The 23,944-nt window shown below is 32.9% G+C and overlaps 1 long non-coding RNA gene across 1 annotated transcript; it reads left to right on the top strand.

Moving 5' to 3' along the window:
- Positions 1–840: 840 nt before the first annotated feature.
- On the top strand, positions 841–5,148 carry LOC143044393 (uncharacterized). Its single transcript, XR_012968669.1, has 3 exons — positions 841–1,121; positions 3,818–3,912; positions 4,955–5,148. It is a non-coding gene; the product is annotated as an uncharacterized LOC143044393 (long non-coding RNA).
- Positions 5,149–23,944: the final 18,796 nt, after the last annotated feature.

Here is a 23,944-nt window from a genome sequence, read left to right as displayed (position 1 = left end):
CTGATAAGTTAAAGTCCGAGAAACTCGAAAAAACGAAATAAACAAGAAGGAGGAAAATAAATCTTTCTATATATTTCTTTCGCCAAATTCTTAAGCAAATGACGAATTTTTATCGCCACAAGTATTATTTTTCGCAAATTTGGGAAAATGGCGACCGCCAGTGGAAACCCTGTGTGAGGACACCCTATCAAGCTTGCGCTCGTGTTGTGTTAAAACATTTTTAGTATGCTGAAAAATAAACAAATAATCGATATTGTAAAATATCATTGGTTGAAGAGCCAATGATTTACATACATGTATATACATAAATATATCAACCATAAAATACAACTAATTTAATTTACACCACAGTCCTGTTGGAAAAAACCTTTATGTCTATCATGTACATGTATATAACTTATCTCATTCTAGTCCATTCAACTGACAGAATCAGTGTAAATTTCATGAATTCTTTAATATCATGCAGAGCTCCAGATAAGCTGCGTATTTGCGTGATCCCGCAATACAAATAATAGAAAACCCAATGCAATTGTCCATTGAAGGGTTCAACAACCCAATTAATTCAACGGAAAACCCAATTATATGCCAAAACCATGAGTTCTCAACCCTTTTATTGGCTACCGTTTGTGTTATTTACCCTTATCTGTTTACAGTCGTCGCTTAAACTTTTTTTTATAATATTTATAATTGGAAATTTCCTGTCGTTCTAAAAATAGATCCCTGCATCAAGTAGCTGTAATGGGTCCCTGTTTGAGTTTTCCGTTGCTTGATAGGTACACGTGTTTTTGTAAATATTTCGATCTTCTCGGTGTTTATCCAATTAGCGTGTGTCATGTTAGTCTCGATCACCCAGACGCATTATGAATATAGCGTCTGGATTTTTGTGTCTTTGGATTTCGTTCATAGATGGCGTTTTAAAATTAGGTAATGACCTTGACTACATGTTCCCGGAAGAAAAAACTTCAGGAATATGGACGATAACATGCGGCAGTGGTTGACCAGAGTTGATCAGAGTTGTGAGGTTCAGTGTAAAATGAAACGTTTAAACAGCATGGAAACTAGACAATTAACTTATCAAGGTTCATGTTTACGAATGTCTCTTTTAATAGGATAGGGAAAAGGTAGTTTTTTAACGCATAACTCAGAAAAGGGGGGGGGGAGGGGGGTGCAAACTTATCCTTGGTTGTTACAACCTACTGTTTTTGTACACCTTTATGCAACCAAGGATTAGTTTGCAAAATCATAACAACCAGAGGCGGATTTAGGGGGGGGGGCCTGGCCTCCCCTTTTTGAGAAAAAAAATTTGTTGCTTATATAGGGAATCATTGAAGCGTGACTGGAGTGGGCCCCCTCTTAGGTCAGTCAGTGGGCCCCCACTTTGAAAATTTCTGGATCCGCCACTGACAACTAGTATCATAAAAATAAAATATTTGACAGTTTGTATTAGGTTTGCAGTTATTTTACCTCATGCATCGATCAATGAAATCTGAGACAACACAGTAATCTCAGCTGAAATCTCAATATAAAAAAAAAACCAAAACTACCAAAACATTTGACTCTTGAGTTATACTGCAAATCACAAGGATATTTAATATGACTAATCTGCAGTAAGCACCAAGAATTGATGCTTAAAGGGAAGTCCCTTCTTCAGAGCTCCAGATAAGCTGCGTATTTGCGTGATCACGCAATACAAATAATAAAAAACCCAATGCAATTGCACATTGCAAGGTTCAATAACCCAATTAATTCAAAGGGAAACCCAATTATATGCCAAAACCATGAGTTCTCAACTCTTTTAATGGCTACCATTTGCGTTATTTACCCTTATCTGTTTACAGTCGTCGCGTATACTATTTTTATAATATTTATAATTGGAAATTTCCTTTCGTTCTAAAAATAGATCCCTGCATCATGTAACTGAAATGGGTCCCTGTTAGAGTTTTCTGTTGCTCGATGGTACACGTGTTTTTGAAAACATTTCGATCTTCTCGGCGTTTATCCAATTAGCGTGTCATGCAGTCAATTTTTTTTCGCATTGCTCGGGGCAGAAGGTTTGAAACGGAACACAAATTAAACCTACAATTGCTCCTCAGTGATAAACCAAATGGAACAGCTAGCAAATAACCCTAACCCTAACCCTAAACCAAGTAAAACAGCTAAACAAAGAACGAAGCATATTTATGATGGAAAAAAATCTGGGGTTGACATTCCGTAAATATTCAATATTGTGTTGATGAAAAAACCCGATACATTAAGGAGCTTGTTCGTGAAAAACCCAATTTGATATTAACATGAGGGGTCAATATGAATTGATAATGCAATTAAAAAACTTTATCACCCAATTGTATAAGAAAATGGTGGGTAAAAAACCCAATTTGTGAATTCTTATCTGGAGCTCTGCTTCTTGTACTTTATGCAGATGAGTCAAACTCCTAAATTATTTAAAATATATTTTAAAAGCATATTTTTAAGATTATAGATTCTGTGTCCAACCAGCAAAGATCATCAAGGGACGGTGCAAGAGAATATGAAATTCTTCTTACAATAAGACAATTTATCCTCATGCTATATATATGGATTATGCCATTTAGAATTTAGAATGCACTTAATGAAACTAACAATTAAACAAATACAGATTTACCGTTGTAACAATTGTTGATTGCCATAACAGGCTGATTAGTATTGAGAATGAAATAAATAATATGACCAACAGAATACAGTATATTATAACTATCTATAATCTATGTACATTGTAATCTATGCATAAAGTATCTGCATTGAGTTGCATCTGAAATAGTAAAATACTGACATATTATATCTTTTCCAGGTCAGTTATCTCATTCTGTATTGAATGGCTGGAGAAGACAAACCTAGTACAAATGTATATAGGGGAACGAAGAGGCCTCACATATAACTGACTGTCATTGGGTAATTTTATTATTAATGAAAAATTGAGAATGGAAATGGGGAATGTGTCAAAGAGACAACATCCTGACCAAAGAGCAGAAAACAGCCAAAGACCACCAATGGATCTACAAAACACTGAGAAAATCACGCACACAGAGGCATGCTTCAGCTGCCACCTTAACAAAAATGTGTACTTCTCCTGGTAACATGGGGTCAAGGTGATAATGAATGTTATACTAGACTCCGAAATATATAAATGAACTAAAATTAAATATCATACAAGACTAACAAAGGCCAGAGGCTCCTGAGTTGGGACATGCGAAAAAATGTGTAGGGGTTAAACATGTTTTGCAAGATCTCAACCTATCCAGCTAGCCATTGTAGAAAAACAAAAACAATAGGCACATTAAATCTCAGTTTAAAGAAGTCATATTTAGTCCTATGTCAGAATAGGAAACAAACCAAACTAAGCAAAATGATGATGAAAAAATTTACAAAGGACTACTAGCAGTTACTGACATGTTCCTCGGACATATATATGTGAACTTAACTTTAAATGTCATACACTATATGCATGATATGTTTTATCACTTTTTGACTTTTTTTTTTTAACATATGAAATATATCTTGAATATATTGTACCAATGGTTTTTTTAAGAATATTTTTTTGGCACCCTAATACCGGTACGACATAAATTACCAATAAGAAAAATAATTTCTTTGGTTTTATTCCGATACAGATACATGAAGTCAGACTAAATATTTTTGAACCTTGCATATCTACTTGAACTTGTTTCTTAGTTTTGCAAAATTACTTTATTCAGTAAAATTTCTAAACAAATGTATAGTTTTGTAGACATTGGCCTCACACAAATTGCATTTTATTAAACTTGAGCCAATTATATTTCAGCAAAAGGCTTTGCAGCCATACAAAACATGTATTTCATCTTGGAAGAAAGAGAACAACAGTCCTGATGATGGTGACAGGTCAAATTAATCTACCAGGTAACACATACACAACATATTGTTTTAAGGCTTTTCCATTTAAAAACATACATGCATGCATATTGGGACCAGGGAAGACACTTAGAGATCCAAAGTTATAATGTGGGGTGGGGTTAATTGCAATGAAAATGTTAGTGAAATTCTCAATTGGCTTCTATCAGTTGATTATTGATTAAGTATAAATTTAACTTTATTAGCTATAGTTGAAAAATCTACTTTTTTCATCTGTTATATTTATCCTTCCATGGATGGGCACTTGTTGTTTAACTTACATACATTATTGTTATGTTAGTTTAGTAAAATATAATAATGGATTAAACCCAGATTTTAGTTAAATATAACCTCCTTTTGTTGTGCTTGATATCCTGAATTTTTTTTATATTAAGATAAGTAAGTTAACACTTATAGATATTCTCCATCAAATATAATATTTTTTTACAACCAGTATATATTTTAAATGGAACGTCAGAAAGCGAGAGTAAAAAAAAAACAATTCACAAAAACAGAAAAATTGAAACAAATGCATGACATAGATGTGTTGAAAAACAAAAGGAATGTTTCTCTGTTTAAGAGTTATTGTATGGACTACAAACACAATACAACCCTCTTAAAACCCAGGTTATATCAGGTGTTAAAAGTGAACATACACTGCTTGTATATGATTTATAGTTCATAACAGTCTCATTCTGTACCTCTGTCAAATTAGCCATACTTGGTATAGAATAAAGATTATTTGTACACAATGATTTTCAATGTAAAGTTTCACATAGGAAAATAACTTTGTATAATTTTCATATGTCTGTTTCCTTTAAACTAGTAACGATTACCAGTATAGTTGTATAGTTCTGAGCATTTTGTCAAACATATAAACTTGTAATAATATTCCCTGAACATTTTGGTACAGGATTGTGGGTAAAACTCTTAAAATATAAATATTTCTGTAACAATTGTACATGTAATAACAATTAGCCACTTCATGATATCCATTACCAAAAATGTTGTATAGTCTGATTATAACCACAGAATTGACTTTGCTTTTCAGATACTAGTGAAGAAATAAAGAAACAAGAGTAGACACCATTTGACCAACTGTGCTTACAATACTTGTGCAATAGTTGTAATTGATGTCCATACTACATTGTAGTGTCATACATGTATGATAATACATTACAGCATCCATAGAATTATCATCTTGGTCGTCAATGCCTCTCATTTCTTAATAAATTGCATTTGTTATTTTGGTTGTATGATTTTCTAAAAAGACTTTTGTTATTAATGGAGTAGAATGTTGAAAAAACAAATGACAAAGATCATTGCTGAATGAAGTACAAGTATTTTTTTAAAGTTTAAATAGACAATTGGTATGGTGTTTGAGTGATTTTAAATAGATATTTCTTATTTGTTTCCAGTACATTAATAAGCACTTTATCACACAATCAGTGGCAGATCCAGAAATTTTCATAAGTTGGGGCCCACTGACTGCCTAAGAGGGGGTCCGGCCCACTCCAGTCATGCTTCAGTGATTCCCTATATAATCAACCAAATTTCTTTCCAAAAAAGGGGAAGCCAGGGGCCCCTGGCCCCCTCTAAATCCGCCTCTGACAATACTATGAAAATAAATTAGCTGTAGCTATTTGTTGTATTTCGTTTTACATTGTTTATTTCTGACATAAAACCCGCTTAAAAAAATACAATTTGAAACTAGAAACACTTATCCTAAAAATTGCATTTTAATATTAAAACCAAAGAGAATGAAGAAAGAACACTATCGAGTGTACCTTAATATGATTCTGAAAAGTAATCATTACATTGAATGCTTATAATTATAATGAGATATGGTATGATTGCCACTGAGATTTATATCCACCAGAGTTCAAATATTGTGCATTCAATTTGTAGGTCACCTTTCAACCTTCAACAATGAGCAAAATCCATAGCCTATAGTATGCTCTAACATGGCAAAAAACATTGTTAATCTAACTGATATTTCTAAATTACTGAATATTCAATTGTTATGATGGAGAAAATAAGTGGCATTACAGTTTATCATGCTTATGTCATGGACACAAAGACCATCTAGGAGTTTTGCAAATGCCTACTTTGGACAGTCAAACGACAAGTAGGAATAAAAAAATCTACTTTAATGTTGAATATATTAAATTGATAATAGATATGGGGAATGTGTCAAAGAGACAATTCAGTAGAAGAAAACAGCCAAAGGACACCAATGCTTCTTATCACAGCAAAGAAAATCCAGCTCCCTCAGGCAGGCTTTAGCTGAACTCAAAACAAAATGTGTACTAGTTCAGTGAAAATAGATGTCATACAAAACTTCAAAACATAAATGAACTAAGATTGAAAGTCCTACAAGGCTATTTAACATGCATAAAAATAAGAAGATGAGTATAAAAAAGATGTGATATAATTTCCAATGAAAAACTATAGGTTACTGTACAGCCTTCAACAATGAGCAAAACCCATACAACGTAATACAAATATACAGTTGTATAAAGATGAAGGAAAAACAAACGACAACCACTGAATTAGAGGCTGTTGCCTTGGGACAGGCACATATATACATACATACAGAATGTGGTTGGGTTAAACATGTTAGCGGTATCCCAACCCGCCCCCATACCTAGGACAGTGGTGTAACAGTACAACATAAGAACGAACTATAAAAAAATCAGTTGACAAAGGCTAGTCATCAGATGGATACAATTAGAAATACTACATAGAGTGGACGTGGCCGGGTACTTGTATATCCCAACAACAAAGGTACATTTGAGTATGATTGCCAATGAGACAACTCAATCAAAGTTCAAATCAAGTGGATGTTATCAATTATAGGCAACTGTACAGTCTTCAACAATGAGTAAAACCCATATATAGTCTGCTGTTAAAGGCCCAGACATAAATTATATGAACAATTCAAATGAGAAACTGACGGCCTAATTTATTACAAAACAAAAAATATCGAAAATTAAAAATTACATGCATGAACCAACAACAACCACTGAACTAAAGCTTAAGGCATAACACTGTACAAGGGTTAAATAATACTATTAATTTGAAAGCATGCCTTTTATGGCTTTATTTGTAAATACCCAGCTATCTATCTAATTGCCAACTGCAGAAATTGTAATATTTCATAAAAGGCTATCAGGAACTATGATACTGAAAATATATGGTTTTTGGTAGGGTTTGTGTTGCTTTCTTTAGTTTTTGTTGTTGCGTTGTGTCCTTCTTTATGACTATAAATAATAGGAAAATGAAATAACCTAGTAAACTGAATTAGTAAGTCTATCAAGCCTCTAATCCTTGTTGTTAGGGTATATTAAGAAAATAAAATTGCAATGAATAACAATACAGTAGAAAGTAGGTCAACAAACACTATCTCGATGTGGCTATATATGTATGTAGATTTATGTTAAATTGAAGGGCATGTAAATAAAAATAATCAGATTTTCCTGTTCTTTTAGTTAAAACCATTCACAGCCAAAAATATCTGGTGAAATTCTGTTGATTGATGTGCAACTCAGTATATTATATAAAGGCATACGACTACAATTCACACATATGCACAGTACATAAAATCATGAGTTACTTAATCCTGCAAAAATCCATAGAAGAATATTGACAGCAATCGATCAATGCAATACTGCTTTGCTCTACAAAATAAAACAAATTTATTATACATTAAATATTGAATCACCTGAGTAAAAAATTGTCTATAATAATAGTCTGAGGTCTTACTCAATAAAATAAGACCTTGTACAGCTGTTGCATACTTGCAGTCTTTTATTCATATTATAAACCATTACCAGGGTAACAAAGAAATACAATATTAAAGACTTTAAATCAAAGAGGACTCACAGAAGACCAAATAAGGTACACAAGCTCCATACAAATTTAAAAAAGAATGTTTAGAGAGGGAAGGCATCACAGAAAAAAACATGCCTAGTCCTATAATTTTTGCATCTACATGTAAGCAAAAATATAAAATAGTCTTTCAAAGTGTCAAAATTATTTGGACTCTTGGACATGTTTTGAACTTACGATACCAGATAGATGTAAATAGTTCTTTCAATGCAAATGGGAAACATTTCTTCAAATAATATAAATATATGCTCATTTGACATAAATTTTGTACTAAAAAGGTGGCTTTTACAACAAAAACAAAATTAATCACTTCAAATGTATTACTCATATAAGGGAGCTACCATTTGATTTTTATGGGGGGGCTAGGATGAAATTTGAAAAAAATAGGCAGGACAGGAGTTTTGAGTAAAAAAAAAGGCAGGATGAGACATTTGCAAAAAAAAAAAAGTCAGGACGGCAATTTAGGTAAAAAAAAGTCAGGATAAACTAAAAAAAAAAGGCAGGACCGAACAGAGTGAAAAATAAAAAGGCAGGACAGATATTACAGCTAAAAAAAAATTCAGGACAAAATTTTTCATCCTAGCCCCCCCCCCCCCCCCCATAAAAATCAAATGGTAGCTCCCTAAGGGATAGTCATGCAATTGAGGGGTTGTTCCTAACCTGTTGGAGGCAATGTCTTTTTAATACAATTATTAAATTAAAATTATTTTGAAACTCAGATCACAGGGGTTTGTTTCAAACCCTGTGCTCAGATGATCTCAGATGTTCAACTGTTCAACTGTTCAATAAATTTATGTTGCGCGACTTTACTGTTTTTGCTTTTAAACCTATCAACTATAACCTACAATTCACCTACTGCCTTTTGACAACACATTAATTACACCATGACCCTTTAACACGTATATGCTAGCTGCATGTTGATGTTCTGTGGTTGAAGTCGATAAAAAAACAAGCACTCATGGAGGCTGCCATTTTGGATGTTGTGGGTCAAACTATCATTTCGGATACTATCGTTACTTTTCATAGGGTCTACGAATAATCCAAAATGTTCCGAGTCTCTGACAGAAATCTGTCATAAGAATTTTTACCATTGCGAAAACCCAGACGTTTGATTTGTAATTCAAGCGTCTGGGTAATCGAGACTAGTGTCATGTAGTCATATTTTCTATCGCATTGCTCGGGATTTTTCATAACATACATCGAATTAAAACGAAAGTGAATGTCCGGTTAAAATATTGAATAGAAGCATGTTTTCGGCTTATTTTGGAAAATTGAGGGAAAGTTATGATAACAAGACTCAGCTAGTGTCTTTAGGAACAGTCCATCGAACGCACGGGCGTGTGTGCATACCATAACGAAAACATTGCTAATAAACACAGGGTTTCATCAAAAACGAATTCAGTTGGAATCAAAGTACTGAAGTACTGAACATCGGATGACCGCAGGTTCTTGTGGATGGTCAAAAGCACATGTCACAGAAACAGATCACATCTCTATACCTGAAACTTGGGTTAATTTACAGAGATATTTTTTTCTGATACAAGTTCGTGCTTGGATGATGAATAAATGACAGGAAATTCAACCTCACCGTAATAACTATTATATTGTAGTGCAAGAAATCAGTATACCTTGGACTATTATACTTGTATAATAATAGTCGTAGAGAATACACTGGTTTGTTGTTATATATATTATTAATATTACGATTGCATGTATGTACCGATTATCAGGTTGTCTGCATGTTGATATCGTAAAATATCAGCTGCGAGACATAATATTAAGCTTTTTGTCGAGTAAGCGCAGCGAACGAGATCAAAAAGCCTTCATATTATGTCGAGCAGCTGATATTTTACAATATTAATATGCCGATAACCTGATAATCGATTTATCGGGATGCATTTGCGTTTTTTGGAAGTATTGTCTTAGTTTCAACAGCAACCGGAAGTTGACTTGATAAGTTCGGGTCAAACTTATCAACGTCGGTTCAAACATTATGACGTCGCTGATATGTCCGGGTCAAAGTTATTAAGGCCAGGTCAACGTATTTGACGTCACAAAGCCGTGATATGGAGTTTTATTTTAAAAGAGCTGAGCAGATTGATATAGACAGTTGGACGACCGATAAATATCATTTTCATCTATTTATATATATGATAATTCTATTCTACTATTATTATAGTGCAGTGCAAGTGCATGGTGGACACTCTTCTGTAAAAAAAATCAAAGCCTTAAAGGCTGTAAAAGCAATTGCTGCCATGTTAATGTTTTGGGACACTTTTATTTTTCATCTACATATATAAGAATTAAACCTGACAGGACATGGTTGTCTAGTGAAAAGCAAGAAGGTTTTGACTTTATATCAATAAAAGACTTAAGCAGGAAATCATTTTTAATATGTTTTATATTTCACAAGGAGACAACAAGTTTACCAGGCTAAAGTTGGGGGTAAATATGGATTATCCCCTGGTAGTGTTTGTAACTGGGCAATAATTACTTTTATTTATTTAATTTTAACAATTTTCATAATTAATTTAAATTAACCATTCAGTTAAAACATTTCACCTTTCGAGACGCTAATGTTGAAAAATGGGACAGAAATAAAATAACTTACAAGTCATAAACATGTAAAAAATAAATATATATTTCAGTGTTACTTTGACGTCATTTCTTAAAACTAAGTCCCACACATAATTGTTCATTTGATATGTGTCATCCTCATGCGGTACGAGAAGTTTTCATGTCGCTAAATAGTCTTCTTGTCGCTTAATTTATTTTTCTTGTCCGTTCTTGACGTTTCTTGTCGCTAAAAGTTCTTCTTGTCGTTATTAGTGAGACCGCTATTTTTAGTTTACAGGTGGTCATTTACACTTCCACGTATAACCTGTGTAGTGATTTTTATTTACGATAAATTTATGAATGAACGATAATTTTATGAATGAACAAGAGCACCTGATCTCTTTCTGAAACACCAATTAAACATATAAAATCGTATTTATTAAGATATAATTCAGTCAAATTTTCACCACTAAATCAACAACTGAAATGATTCCATATTTTGTTGAAACATCGTACAACCGGAGAACAGAAATCGCAGGTATGAAAATGCACTTTTTTCACTGGTGTTGAAAACCCAAAACTAATTTGACTAGAATTTATGAATGACGGAAATTTAAGCGATAACAATACATCGGAGTGACCTCAAGGTCATCCTCTGTAAAAAGTGAAAGGCCCAATCAATTATGAAATGATAAAGCATCAGAAATCAAAAGTTCTAATAAAATACAACTAAACCCAGATTTATGTAAATTGAATAAAAGAAAATCATTCAAGTATAATTAGTTTATATACTATTTTTATACGACCGCAAATTTTGAAAAAAATTTCGTCGTATATTGCTATCACGTTGGCGTTGTCGTCGTCGTCATAGTCGTCCGAATACTTTTAGTTTTCGCACTCTAACTTTAGTAAAAGTGAATAGAAATCTATGAAATTTTAACACAAGGTTTATGACCATAAAAGGAAGGTTGGTATTGATTTTGGGAGTTTGGGTCCCAACATTTTAGGAATTAGGGACCAAAAAGGGCCCAAATAAGCATTTTCTTGGTTTTCGCACTATAACTTTAGTTTAAGTTAATAGAAATCTATGAAATTTTGACACAAGGTTGATGACCACAAAAGAAAGGTTGGGATTGATTTTGGGAGTTTTGGTTTCAACAGTTAAGGAATTAGGGGACAAAAAAGGGCCCAAATAAGCATTATTCTTGGTTTTCGCACAATAACTTTAGTATAAGTAAATAGAAATCAATGAAATTTGAACATAATGTTTATGACCACAAAAGGAAGATTGGTATTGATTTTGGGAGTTGAGGTCCAAACAGTTTAGGAATAAGGGGCCAAAAAGGGACCCAAATAAGCATTTTTCTTGGTTTTCGCACCATAACGTTAGTATAAGTAAATAGAAATCTATGAAATTTAAACACAAGGTTAATGACCATAAAAGGAAGATTGGTATTGATTTTGGGAGTTTTGGTCCCAACAGTTTAGGAAAAAGGGGCCCAAAGGGTCCAAAATTAAACTTTGTTTGATTTCATCAAAATTGAATAATTGGGGTTCTTTGATATGCCGAATCTAACTGTGTATGTAGATTCTTAACTTTTGGTCATGTTTTCAAATTGGTCTACATTAATGATTAAGGTCCAAAGGGTCCAAAATTAAACTTAGTTTGATTTTGACAAAAAATGAATCGGTTGGGTTCTTTGATATGTTGAATCTAAAAATGTATATAGATTCTTGATTATTGGCCCAGTTTTCAAGTTGGTCCAAATCTGGGTCCAAAATTAAACTTTTTTGATTTCATCAAAAATTGAATAAATGGGGTTCTTTGATATGCCAAATCTAACTGTGTATGTAGATTCTTCATTTTTGGTCCCGTTTTCAAATTGGCCTACATTAAGGTCCAAAGGGTCCAAAATTAAACTAAGTTTGATTTTAACAAAAATTAAATTCTTGGGCCTCTTTGATATGCTGAATCTAAACATGTACTTAGATTTTTGATTATGGGCCCAGTTTTCAAGTTGGTCCAAATCAGGATCTAAAATTATTATATTAAGTATTGTGCAATAGCAAGTCTTTTCAATTGCACAGTATTGTGCAATGGCAAGAAATATCCAATTTCACAATATTGTGAAATAGCAATTTTTTTTTAATTAGAGTTATCTTTCTTTGTCCAAAATAGTAAGCAAGAAATATCTTATTGCAAGAATTTTTTTTAATTGGAGTTATCTTTCTATGTCCAGATTCAACTTAAATCTTGGTTATATACAATATACAATGTATATTCACTTTTTACTACCATTTTTACCATTCAGTGATAACAAGCAGTTTTTTACATCTCAATATTTTATGATGTATTTAAATGAGTAGTTATTGTTGCAAACTCCATTAGAATATTTTAATTGAGATTAGTTTTGGAATAAGGGAAAGGGGGATGTGATTAAAAAATTGGGTTCAATTTTTCTCATTTGAAATTTCATAAATAAAAAGAAAATTTCTTCAAACATTTTTTTGAGAGGATTAATATTGAACAGCATAGTGAATTGCTCTAAGAGAAAACACAAATTTTAAGTTCATTAGAACACATTCATTCTGTGTCAGAAACCTATGCTGTGTCAACTATTTAATCACAATCCAAATTTAGAGCTGAATCCAGCTTGAGTGTTGTGTCCAAACTTGCCCCAACCGTTCAGGGTTCAACCTCTGCGGTCGTATAAAGCTACGCCCTGCGAAGCATCTGGTTTATTCATTTTACGATTAATTAATGAATACACACACCATGCACACAGCCACTGATCAGGCACTGGTCTCAGAATTTATCATATAAAGGTATAAGACGAGTGCCTGTGAATACACATATCCTTTTTTTGAAAAAAAACTGTTTGAAACTGGACACAAATTTAACCTACAATTGCTTCTCAGTGAATAAACCAAATAAAACAGCTAGCAAATAACCCTAACCAAAACCCTAAACCAAATAAAAGAGCTAAACAAAGACAGAAACATATTACATGTATTAATTTAAGATGGAAAAAAATTGGGGTTGATATTGCCTAAATATTCAATATTGTGTTGATGAAAAAACCCAATACATGAAGGAGCTTGGTGGTGAAAAACCCAATTTGATATTAACCTGAGGGGTGAATTGGAATTGATAATGCAATTAAAAAACTTTATCACCCAATTATATAAGAAAATGGTGGGTAAAAACCCCAATTTATGAATTCTTATCTGGAGCTCTGATCATGTACATGTATAATCATGGACTATTCTTTTATATAGCAATATCTGTTAGCCATTTAGAGGTCTTTTGCATTTAAAGTTCAGTTTAAGTGGGCTTATTTTGCGAAAACGAAGTCAATTTCTAGATCATAGTTTACATTTTCTTTATATTTTGCTGTGTCAAAATAACCTCAATATCAAGGACAATATATAGACCCAAAAACCATCTATCACATTCTACACATGAGATTTTAGCAGGAAAGACTGTGATTGGAGTATTTAACCATTGCAACTTTTTAATTTGATCTCCTCCACTAATTGAAGTAGAATATTTAATGAAGGTGTGTCCACAATTTAGAATATGTTTATATATGTTTAGAAATGATGTTGAGCCTGTTTTATAAATTGAAAAGGTTACATTTTCCCCCTTATTTCAAAATCTAAGCTTGAACCTCTGCGGTCTTACAAAGTTGCCCCCTGCCGGGAATCTGGTTGTAACATGTACAACAATCAAAGATCAACCCACACTAAACTGAATGTAATTGAAAGACATCTAGAGGTTGATATCAGAGGCGGATTTAAGGGGGGGCCTGCTTTTTGAGAAAAAATTTGTTTGCTTATATAGGGAATCACTGAATCATGACTTGAGCGAGCCCCCTCTTAGGTCAGTCAGTGGGCCCCCACTTGAGAAAATTTCTGGATCCGCCACTGGATATACAGTATCTGACAGAAGATGAGAAAGGGAACAATATGGTGAATTTTAGAGATTTATATTATTTCATGTACATGCATTTGAAATATATCAGATATATTGTTTCGATTTTTTTTAGTTCTAAGTTCCAAGGTGACCTAGCTTCCATTTTAGAAATCAGATTTAAATGCTAGTCTATCAGAGGGATTTTTCCTTTTAATTGGTTGTAGATATGGAATCTTATTTTACCATGAAGTCAGATTTGAAAATGACTTTGGGAATGAATGAATGTCAGTTTTAGTCTTATATACAAACATGTATGTACTTTATAATTTTAGTCTTGCATGTATATAATTATGTGTACAATACATATATCACTGATTCAGTGGCAATGGTAAATAGACGCTGACAAGTCTTAGATCTATAATATTTTATAGTTTTGAATGTTTTGTCCATTGACTAAACCTAGGTGGAGGTTTGTGTGTTCTTATTTCCAACAGAGGTACACTCAACATATATCAATATGTGCATTAAGCAAATTGATAGTTGCTAGATACGGAATGATTATACAACAAGAAAGTTTAAACCTGTGTTTATATACTTAAAATATGATAAAAAAAATCATGTCTTTTTCAGGACTTCAGAATCCAACCATGTAGTATGGAATGTTGATGAGATATGGTTTTGGTCAATGGATGTTAATGAAGGACCTGTAGTACAAAGTATATCACTGGATTTAGCTCTTTGTCTAAGTGTATTATTAAAGTACTTTGCTTTGAGCTCAGTTCATTGTTATGCAATTCATTCTTTGTGAAATAAAGATTTGACAGAAAACTCTCATGTACAAGGATTTGTCAAAGTAGTATCACCTCTATTTACAATGTAAGTATTAGGGAGATAAAAGCATTCTATTTTGATTTGAACCAAACATATTATAAAAAAAAAGAACAAATTTTCCCGAGAATGCTACTCCCACTACTAGCAATATGATGCTAGGTTGTTTTAATACATCTGTAGACTGTACTGCCTACTTATGACTCGGTCCTGAGTGTAAATGGTCCTTCAACTATGTGGGGGAAAATTATAAGGCCTATCTAGGCTTATCAATTTCTAAAACTCTATTTCATTGTACATATTTGAAATTTTTATACAACCACAGAAATTTTTGCAGTTGAAATACATGTAGGTATCCTGTCGTCGTCTTCCCAAGATGGATGGTTTCCAGATAATAACTTCAGTATAAGTAAAAAGGAAGCCATTTAATTATAACATAATATTTATAATCATAAAAGGAAGCTTGGGATTGTTTTGGGGCGGTTATATATATATATAGTCCCTAAGATTTATGAATAAAGGTTCCAAAGGTGCCCAAAACAAGCATTAATCTTGTGTCAGTACAAAAAGTTGTGTATAAGTATTTCAATTGTTCTGAAACTGTACCATAATATTTAATACCATAAGTAGAAGTTTGGGGTCTATTTTGTGGGTTATGGGGCAAACAGTCGAGGAATTGAGGGCCAAAAACAAACATTTTTGTAGATTCAAGACAATAAATTGGAGTTATCTTTCTTTGTCCAGAATGGTTGTTGAATTAATATAACCTAAAACCATTGCTTTATGAAATCTTCTTTGAAAATTGGAGTTATCTTTCTCTGTCCAGAATAGTAGTTGAATCGACTAAAAATAATGCTATATATACAATATACAATGCAAAATTCACTTTACTACCAACTGATAAATTTAAGCAGTCTTTAATAGCCATTCGGTGATTACAAGCACTTTGATTATCATTCTAGGGTTATCCCCTTTCACAAATGGAAAAATTTCTCAAGTTTGTCTCAACTAAATTTAGTGAAATGTGTATATAATGCTTATTACCGGTACCTCTAAACTCGGTTTAAGTTCAATTTTTAGCAGCTTCACTTTTACAGTTCTTGATTTATGTACCTTTATAACGTTATATGCTAGCGGAGGCATCATCACCATGACTATGACATTTACACTTTAATACTTTATGATGTATTAAAATGAGTAGTTGAATAATTACTGTTGCAAACTCCATTAAAAATTTGATTTGAGATCATTTTTATACAACCGCAAAAATTGAAAACTTTTTGGTTGTACATTGGAATCACGTTGGCATCTTCGTCTTCATCCAAAGACATTCGGTTTTCGCACTCTAACTTCAGTAAAAGTAAAATAGATATATATGAAATTTAGACACAAGATTTATGACCATGAAAGGAAGGGTGGGATTGATTTGAGGTATTTTGGTCTCAACAGTTTAGGAATAAGGGGCCAAATAAGAATTGTTCTTGGTTTTTGCTCTATAACTTAAGTATTAGTAAACAGAAATCTATGATATTTTAACATAAGGTCTATGGCCACATAAGGAGGGCTGGGATAGATTTTGGTAATTTTAGTTCCAACAGACAGGCCCCAAATAAGCATTTTTCTTGGTTTTTGAACAATAACTTTAGTATAAGTTAATAGAAATCTACAAAGGTTTATGACCACAAAAGGAAGGTTTGGATTAATTTTGGAGTTTTGGTCCCAAGGAATAAGGGGCCAAAATTAAACTTTGTTTGATTTCAGCAAAAAAATGAATTACGGTATTGTGCTTCTTTGATATGCCAAATCTAACCATGTCCAAATTTTTAATTTTAGGTCCTGTTTTCTAATTGGTCTACATTAAAGTCTAAAGGGTCCAAAATTAAAATAAGCTTGATTTTAATAAGAATTGAATTCTTGGGGTTCTTTGATATGGTGAGTCTTAACATGTACTTAGATTTTTGATTATGGGCCCAGTTTTCAAGTTGGTCCAAATCGGGGTCATAAATTATTATACTATATTGTGCAATAGCAAGAAATTTTCAATTGCGCAGTATTCTGCAATAGCAAGAAATCTTCAATTGCACAGTATTGCACAATAGCAAGAAATATCTAATTGCACAATATTGCGCAATAGCAAGAAATTTTCAATTGCACAGTATTGCCAATAGCCAGAAATATTCAATTGCACAGGATTGTCCCGTTTTCAAATTGGTCTACATTAAGATCCAAAGGGTAAAAAATTGAACTTTATTTCATTTCAACAAAAATTGAATTCTTAGGATTCAAACGCATTGATCTCAGCAATTTCTTCACTGTCGTTCCCTCAATAACTGCATTAAACAGTTTCTAATCATTATTCATTCAAAACCTTTTTATTATACCAATGTCTCACACACAACATATTATAGTATACTGTTGTCTATCAGTCCATCATCCACACTTCAGACAATAACTAGAAAACACTTCCCCTACTTTCAAGAAACTTTGTTGAAATGCTTATATCTATTGACATTAGCTCCACATCGATTTTATAAATTTTAGAATTTTCGTTTCCATGTTATGAAGAGAGATTTTATCCTTAAAAAAGAGAGAATTTTCCAATTTTGAACAATAACACAAAAATGCATCCATCACCTTTAATTAAACTTTGGTGAATTGTTTAAACTATTGACCTAAGGTCCCTTTTGATTGTAATAAATTTCAGATTATACATTTCTGTGTTATGAATTTTTATATATGCTTAAAAAAAGAAAGGATTTTATAGTTTTTGGACACCTATAAGTGCAGGAGTTTCTGGCTACATTGAAAACCCATTGGAGACATATCATGCGCTTACTGTGCAGCTATTTATTAACAAACTCCATATTCAAACACTCAAACAACTTATTCATAGAGAGGGGTGGAAGTTGAAGCCCCCTTTTTTTATCAGTCAATGCATTTGAATGAAGACATGTACACATCAACTCAATTTGTTAATACACATTTCCAGTCTAGCTTTCAATACATTTGTAACGACTTTTAACCCCACTGACAATTTGCGTCTGTGTCCATACTTGTACATTAACAAAATATTAAGTACAATGAAATCTTGTTTGGTGTCAACTCAACCAATCCATTTCATTCTTAACCCTTTAACGTTCCTACCGGTCAATCTGACCGTTAAGCTAAATTTGTGGCGGAGTAGTTTGCATGAAGTTTGGTATCGTTGACAATTTTTGACCACAGGGACTCGGTTAGCAGATTAAAATTTTGTTAATCAATGTTTTTTATATTTTTTTTTAGTATTTCCTGTCTATTTGTATTACTTTATTAACGTATTTGACGATGTCATCGATATTTCTTTGTTTTCTAGCAATGTGCACTTTACTATCCATATCCGTATACTGAAAAAACCTAAAGGGATCTAAGTCGCCATCTTGGATTGCCTTACCTACTTGGAATAAAAAATATTTAAAAATATTAATAAATTACTGTATACCTTACAAATGCACTCGTTTTCTTCCTAAATAATTCTTCTATCACATGCATATTTTCATTTCCCGATCAACGGAACCCTTACGCAGCTTCGGTTGCATTCAGGTCGAAACATTCAAATTTCCCGGCGAAAGCAACGTTGCTGGCACTCTCGCCGTTTCTCAACGATTCAGACGAAAGGGGAGGTAACATCTTGTTATTCGGAACTTCTCGGATGAATACTCCCTACCTGACGATAACTACCCAAATTATCGAAATCAAATTTCCCGCAATAATTTCCCCGCTAACTACAAATCCGCCAAAAACAATCTTAACAGTTAAAACAGAATTGTAGAACAAATGGAGGAGACAAGTTCGCTAGTTTCATGGTAATTATTTATTGTAATTTAATAGTCAAAATTAGTTATATAACAGTTAGTTAATTTAGTTAGAAGTCTCTTTTCTGATAAAAATACTAGATTTTTTGGGGGGGGGGGGGGGGGGGGTAGGCAAATCTTAAAAGTAATAATCTGGAAATACACAACTTGAAATAGTTATTTCAGTGTCCGTCCCATGTAAGGAGCCTGCAGTTTGATGGTTGTCAGTGGTTCATGTCTCTCATATGTCTTTTTTTCTAACTTACTTATATTTTTTGTCTGGGTCCTAGCCGACTATATGATACTGTTTTTTTCGTTGTTAAGTGACGTACATTGCAAATACTTAGACCTCATGACTTCATATGAAAGAAAGATTGTTTTTCGCAAAAGGTGAAAAAAGTTTGACTAAAAAAAAACCATACCCCCCCCCCCTCCCCTTTAAATTCAAATCGTTGCTGCCTAAGTCCAATATACTGGTTTGTATTGCTGTGTATTGCAGGATTATGAGAAGTGAATCAATTGACTGAACTCATATGGAACATATTCAAGCATAAAGTTAGATCATCGCAAGAAGTATAATAATGGTTTACATCATTTAGACAGCAAGCCAACAAAAAATATCCTTAAAACCTCATATGCGAGTTTAGTTTGATCTTCATTTCCTGATTGTCTCATTGGCTATTATACTGAAGATGAAAATAACTTTTTAAAAGAAGCCCAAAATGCAGCACACCTATAATTTGATGAATAAAGCAAATATTTGGTAGATGTAGTTCAGACAGACACCGGTACCCAGCAAACAAAAATTACTTTTGAAATTAAGAGTTTCAGTGCAAACACTAGACATTACACAGGTAGCTGTTGACTTTTGTCTTTTATAAATTCTATACACTGCTGTACAAGTCAGGGAAGTGCCCACATCACATTATAATCCTATTGCATACAGAAGCCTGCTATTTGGTGTGTCATTGGTTGCTGTCTGTCATATTTGATTTTCCTTTTTTTTATCCGTCATAGATACATTTTTCATGTTTGAAGCTGACATAACAGCATGGTCTTTGACAAATTGTTCATTGTTGAAGGCTGTACAGTTGACTTATAGTTGCTTAAATAAAGTCATTAATTAATTATTGACACTTTCCTACTTGGCAGGCATACCACAACTCCTGTTTTGTTTGCTTATATTGTTAAAGGCAATATACTTTATAAACATAATGCAAGTTTTTATAAACAGCAATAACGTTGGATACCTATTGCAATATGGTGGATAGATTTCTTCTTAGCAATCATACCACATCTCCTTTTTCATTATATAAAGAGACTGTAAAGCTGCATATTGACATTATACTTTATTAACATAATAAAAATTTAAACAAATAGCAATAAAACTGGATATCTGTTTCAATACATAAACTTAAATACAATTGTTCATGCCCAATCAATGAATATTTTGTATTTACTGAAGCTAGCTTTTATGGGATTTATATTACTTATGCATACATCCTTGCAACAACAAAAAATGTTGCTTGAAAATCTAGTACCATAATGTATGAATAAAAGAAGATGTTGGGTATGCATCAACGAGACAGTAACTCATGAACAAAAATAACAAAAACAAGGCATATTTAAAGCAAAAACAAATGTTTAAGGCTACAAAAACAGCACTTTGTAATTCAAAGAATATATTTTTTTAGGTTGACAGAGAATATCTTTCAAGATGAGAACTCATCTATTGAACTGTATGAAATACAACAAAGAAATTTGGAATTTTCCACCCATGAAATTGGAAGAATCATAAGAAAAATTCCAATGTTTATGAATTGTGTGGCTAAAACAAAGCGATGTAAAAATAATTATAAAAAATTCACCAAAGTTTATTATGGACTTGCCTGGAAGATTCCAGTTTCAAAAGAAGATGAATTTAAATTTCAACACATTTCAAATATGATTCAAGAAAATACCATTTTAATAAGTAAAACTGACCATGCAATAACATTAGGACACTTTAATGGTTGTTTAGTCAATGGCAACAGAATTTTAACAGAAATTACTTTTCATTCCTCTGGAATATGGAATGTAACAATTTCAGGTAAAAAGGTTTTTCTTGATGATTTAAAAATATCTGACACATTTGAATTGTCTAAAGAAAGTGTAAAGTGCATAATTGACTTAGCAAAAAACTTTATAATCTGTTCTGGGGTTGATGAATCTGAAATCAACAACATCATTGATTTACCAGAAAATGCGCTGAGAGAAAATCGTGCAGATACCAGTCATGATTCGATATTTAAATACAGATCTAAAAACTGCAAAGGTGTTGTTCCGTTTCAATCAAAATTAAATGTATGTGCGGTATGCAGGAAATTTAAGAACAAAAATAATGACAATGATTTTCAAAATGACAACAAGACTTTACAGAAACCATGTGATGATTTACCAGTAAATAACAATAATTTGTTACAATTAAAACAATTTTTAGGTGGTTTTCCAGAAAAAGCACAATCTTTTTTATTATCACAAACTCAGTTTGTTAATTTAAATCCTCATGCTAGGCGCTGGGATAAAGATATCATCAACGTTGCTTTCGCCGGGAAATTTGAATGTTTCGACCTGAATGCAACCGAAGCTGCGTAAGGGTTCCGTTGATCGGGAAATGAAAATATGCATGTGATAGAAGAATTATTTAGGAAGAAAACGAGTGCATTTGTAAGGTATACAGTAATTTATTAATATTTTTAAATATTTTTTATTCCAAGTAGGTAAGGCAATCCAAGATGGCGACTTAGATCCCTTTAGGTTTTTTCAGTATACGGATATGGATAGTAAAGTGCACATTGCTAGAAAACAAAGAAATATCGATGACATCGTCAAATACGTTAATAAAGTAATACAAATAGACAGGAAATACTAAAAAAAAATATAAAAAACATTGATTAACAAAATTTTAATCTGCTAACCGAGTCCCTGTGCATCATACGACGATCCATCAGCACATTGATGACTATACGTCGGCGCATCGCAAACAGACACTTAATAAAATATAATAACTAATTTTGTGCAATAATTCAAAGATAATTTTGTGCAATAATTCAAAAATAATTTTGTGCAAAAACAAAACAAAAATTAACGCATTTACATTATTTACAAACAGGTTAGATATCTAAATATACTGACTCTGGATCAGTATTTTAAACTGATCCAGGGAGTTAACGCTGATGATGTTTTGTGGGAGTGAGTTCCACAGTACAACAGTGAATGGAAAAAAGCTGTACTTGAAATAGTCTGTTCTTGTGCTAAATGTCTGGTATTGTAATGGATTAGTGAATCTGGTGTTTTTGACTGGCTGTGGTACAAGGTAAAGGTTTGGGTCTACTGCAATGAGATGGTGAGAGATTTTGTAAAGCATAGTGACTCGATTGATGTTTCTGCGAGTTTCAAGTGACTTCCATTGAAGATGGTCAATCATGGAAGTAACACTACTGGTGTTGTGGTATCTGTTGGTGACATAGCGTGCTGCCCTTCTTTGTACTTTTTCAATGTTGTTTTTTTGTTTTTGGGTGTGAGGTGACCAAACTGAAGAGCAGTATTCTAAATTAGAACGTACCATGGATTTGTATGCCAAACTTTTAGTTTCTTCCTGGTTTATTTTCAAGTTTCTTTTTAGAAAGCCTAAGATCTTATTTGCTTTTGAAGTAATATTATTTATGTGTGTATCCCAAGACATGTTGTGAGAAAGGGTGATACCAAGATATTTCGCAGTGCTGACGGATTCTAAGATGTGGCCTTTTAATACATAATCATGTTTGTATGGTGACTGTGATCTTGTTACAGTGAGGGAGTTGCATTTTTCAGGATGGAATTGCATACCCCAAGTTTTTTCCCAATTGGCTAGGCAGTTTAGATCATTTTGTAGTATGGTACAATCTTGTTGGTTTGTTATGTTTCTGTATAAGATACAATCATCTGCAAACAAGCGTGTTTTTGATGTTACTGCTGCAGGTAGGTCATTAATGAAGATGAGAAAAAGTAGTGGACCCAAAACCGAGCCTTGGGGCACCCCACTTACCACAGGCATTTGACTAGATACCTCTCCGTCAAGGGCAACCTGTTGCGTTCTGTTACTAAGGAAGGCTGATACCCAATTCCAGGTATTTCCCCTTATGCCATAATTATCCATCTTCCTTAATAACTTTTTGTGAGGTACCTTGTCAAATGCCTTGGAGAAGTCTAAAATAATAAGATCAATTTGTACACCATTATGGAGGTTACTAAGTAGTTCATGACTTAAAGTAAGTAGCTGTGTTTCACAGCTGCGTTTTGATCTGAAGCCATGCTGATTGTCCACAAGGATGTTATGTGTGTCCAGATGTTTTAGTATGTTACTTACAACAATGTGTTCGAGCAGTTTGCAGCAAATGCATGTTAGAGAGACAGGTCTGTAATTACTGGCTAGGTATTTTTCGCCTTTTTTAAAAAAAGGGATCACATTTGCCTGTCTCCAGTCTGTTGGTACATCTCCTTTCAAAAAAGATGTGTTAAAGATGAAAGCGAGATGTGGTGCAAATTCTGGTGCAAATTGTTTAAGAATTCGTGCTGGTATTTCGTCTGGACCTGTAGCTTTAGATGGATCAAGATTTTTCAAAAGTTTTTCTATGCCATTTGGTGTTACATGTATTTCTGCCATAGATGGATAGTTGTCGGAAAGAGTTGGTATTTGTTCTTTATCATTTTCAGGTGTAAAAACAGAGTGGTATTGTTTATTGAGTATTTCAGCTTTTTGTTTTGTGTCGTCTATCAGCATACCTTCAGATCTTAATGGTGCAACTCCTGAACTGTCTTTTTTGGTGGACCTAATATAATTCCAAAATTTTTTCTGTTTTTGCGAGGTTTGTAAGCTCTCGTCGTAACAAATAATGTTTTCCAGATATGTCCAGTAAGCTTTTCTTGTCTCTTTCTGAAGCAGCTTTTTTGTTTCCCTGTACTGTTTATTTATTTTACTATGCGAGTCTGTTTTCATTTT

Source organism: Mytilus galloprovincialis, chromosome 9 (assembly GCF_965363235.1).
Source record: "Mytilus galloprovincialis chromosome 9, xbMytGall1.hap1.1, whole genome shotgun sequence".
NCBI classification, from domain to species: domain Eukaryota; kingdom Metazoa; phylum Mollusca; class Bivalvia; order Mytilida; family Mytilidae; genus Mytilus; species Mytilus galloprovincialis.
This window is presented reverse-complemented; position numbering and strand designations above follow the sequence as displayed.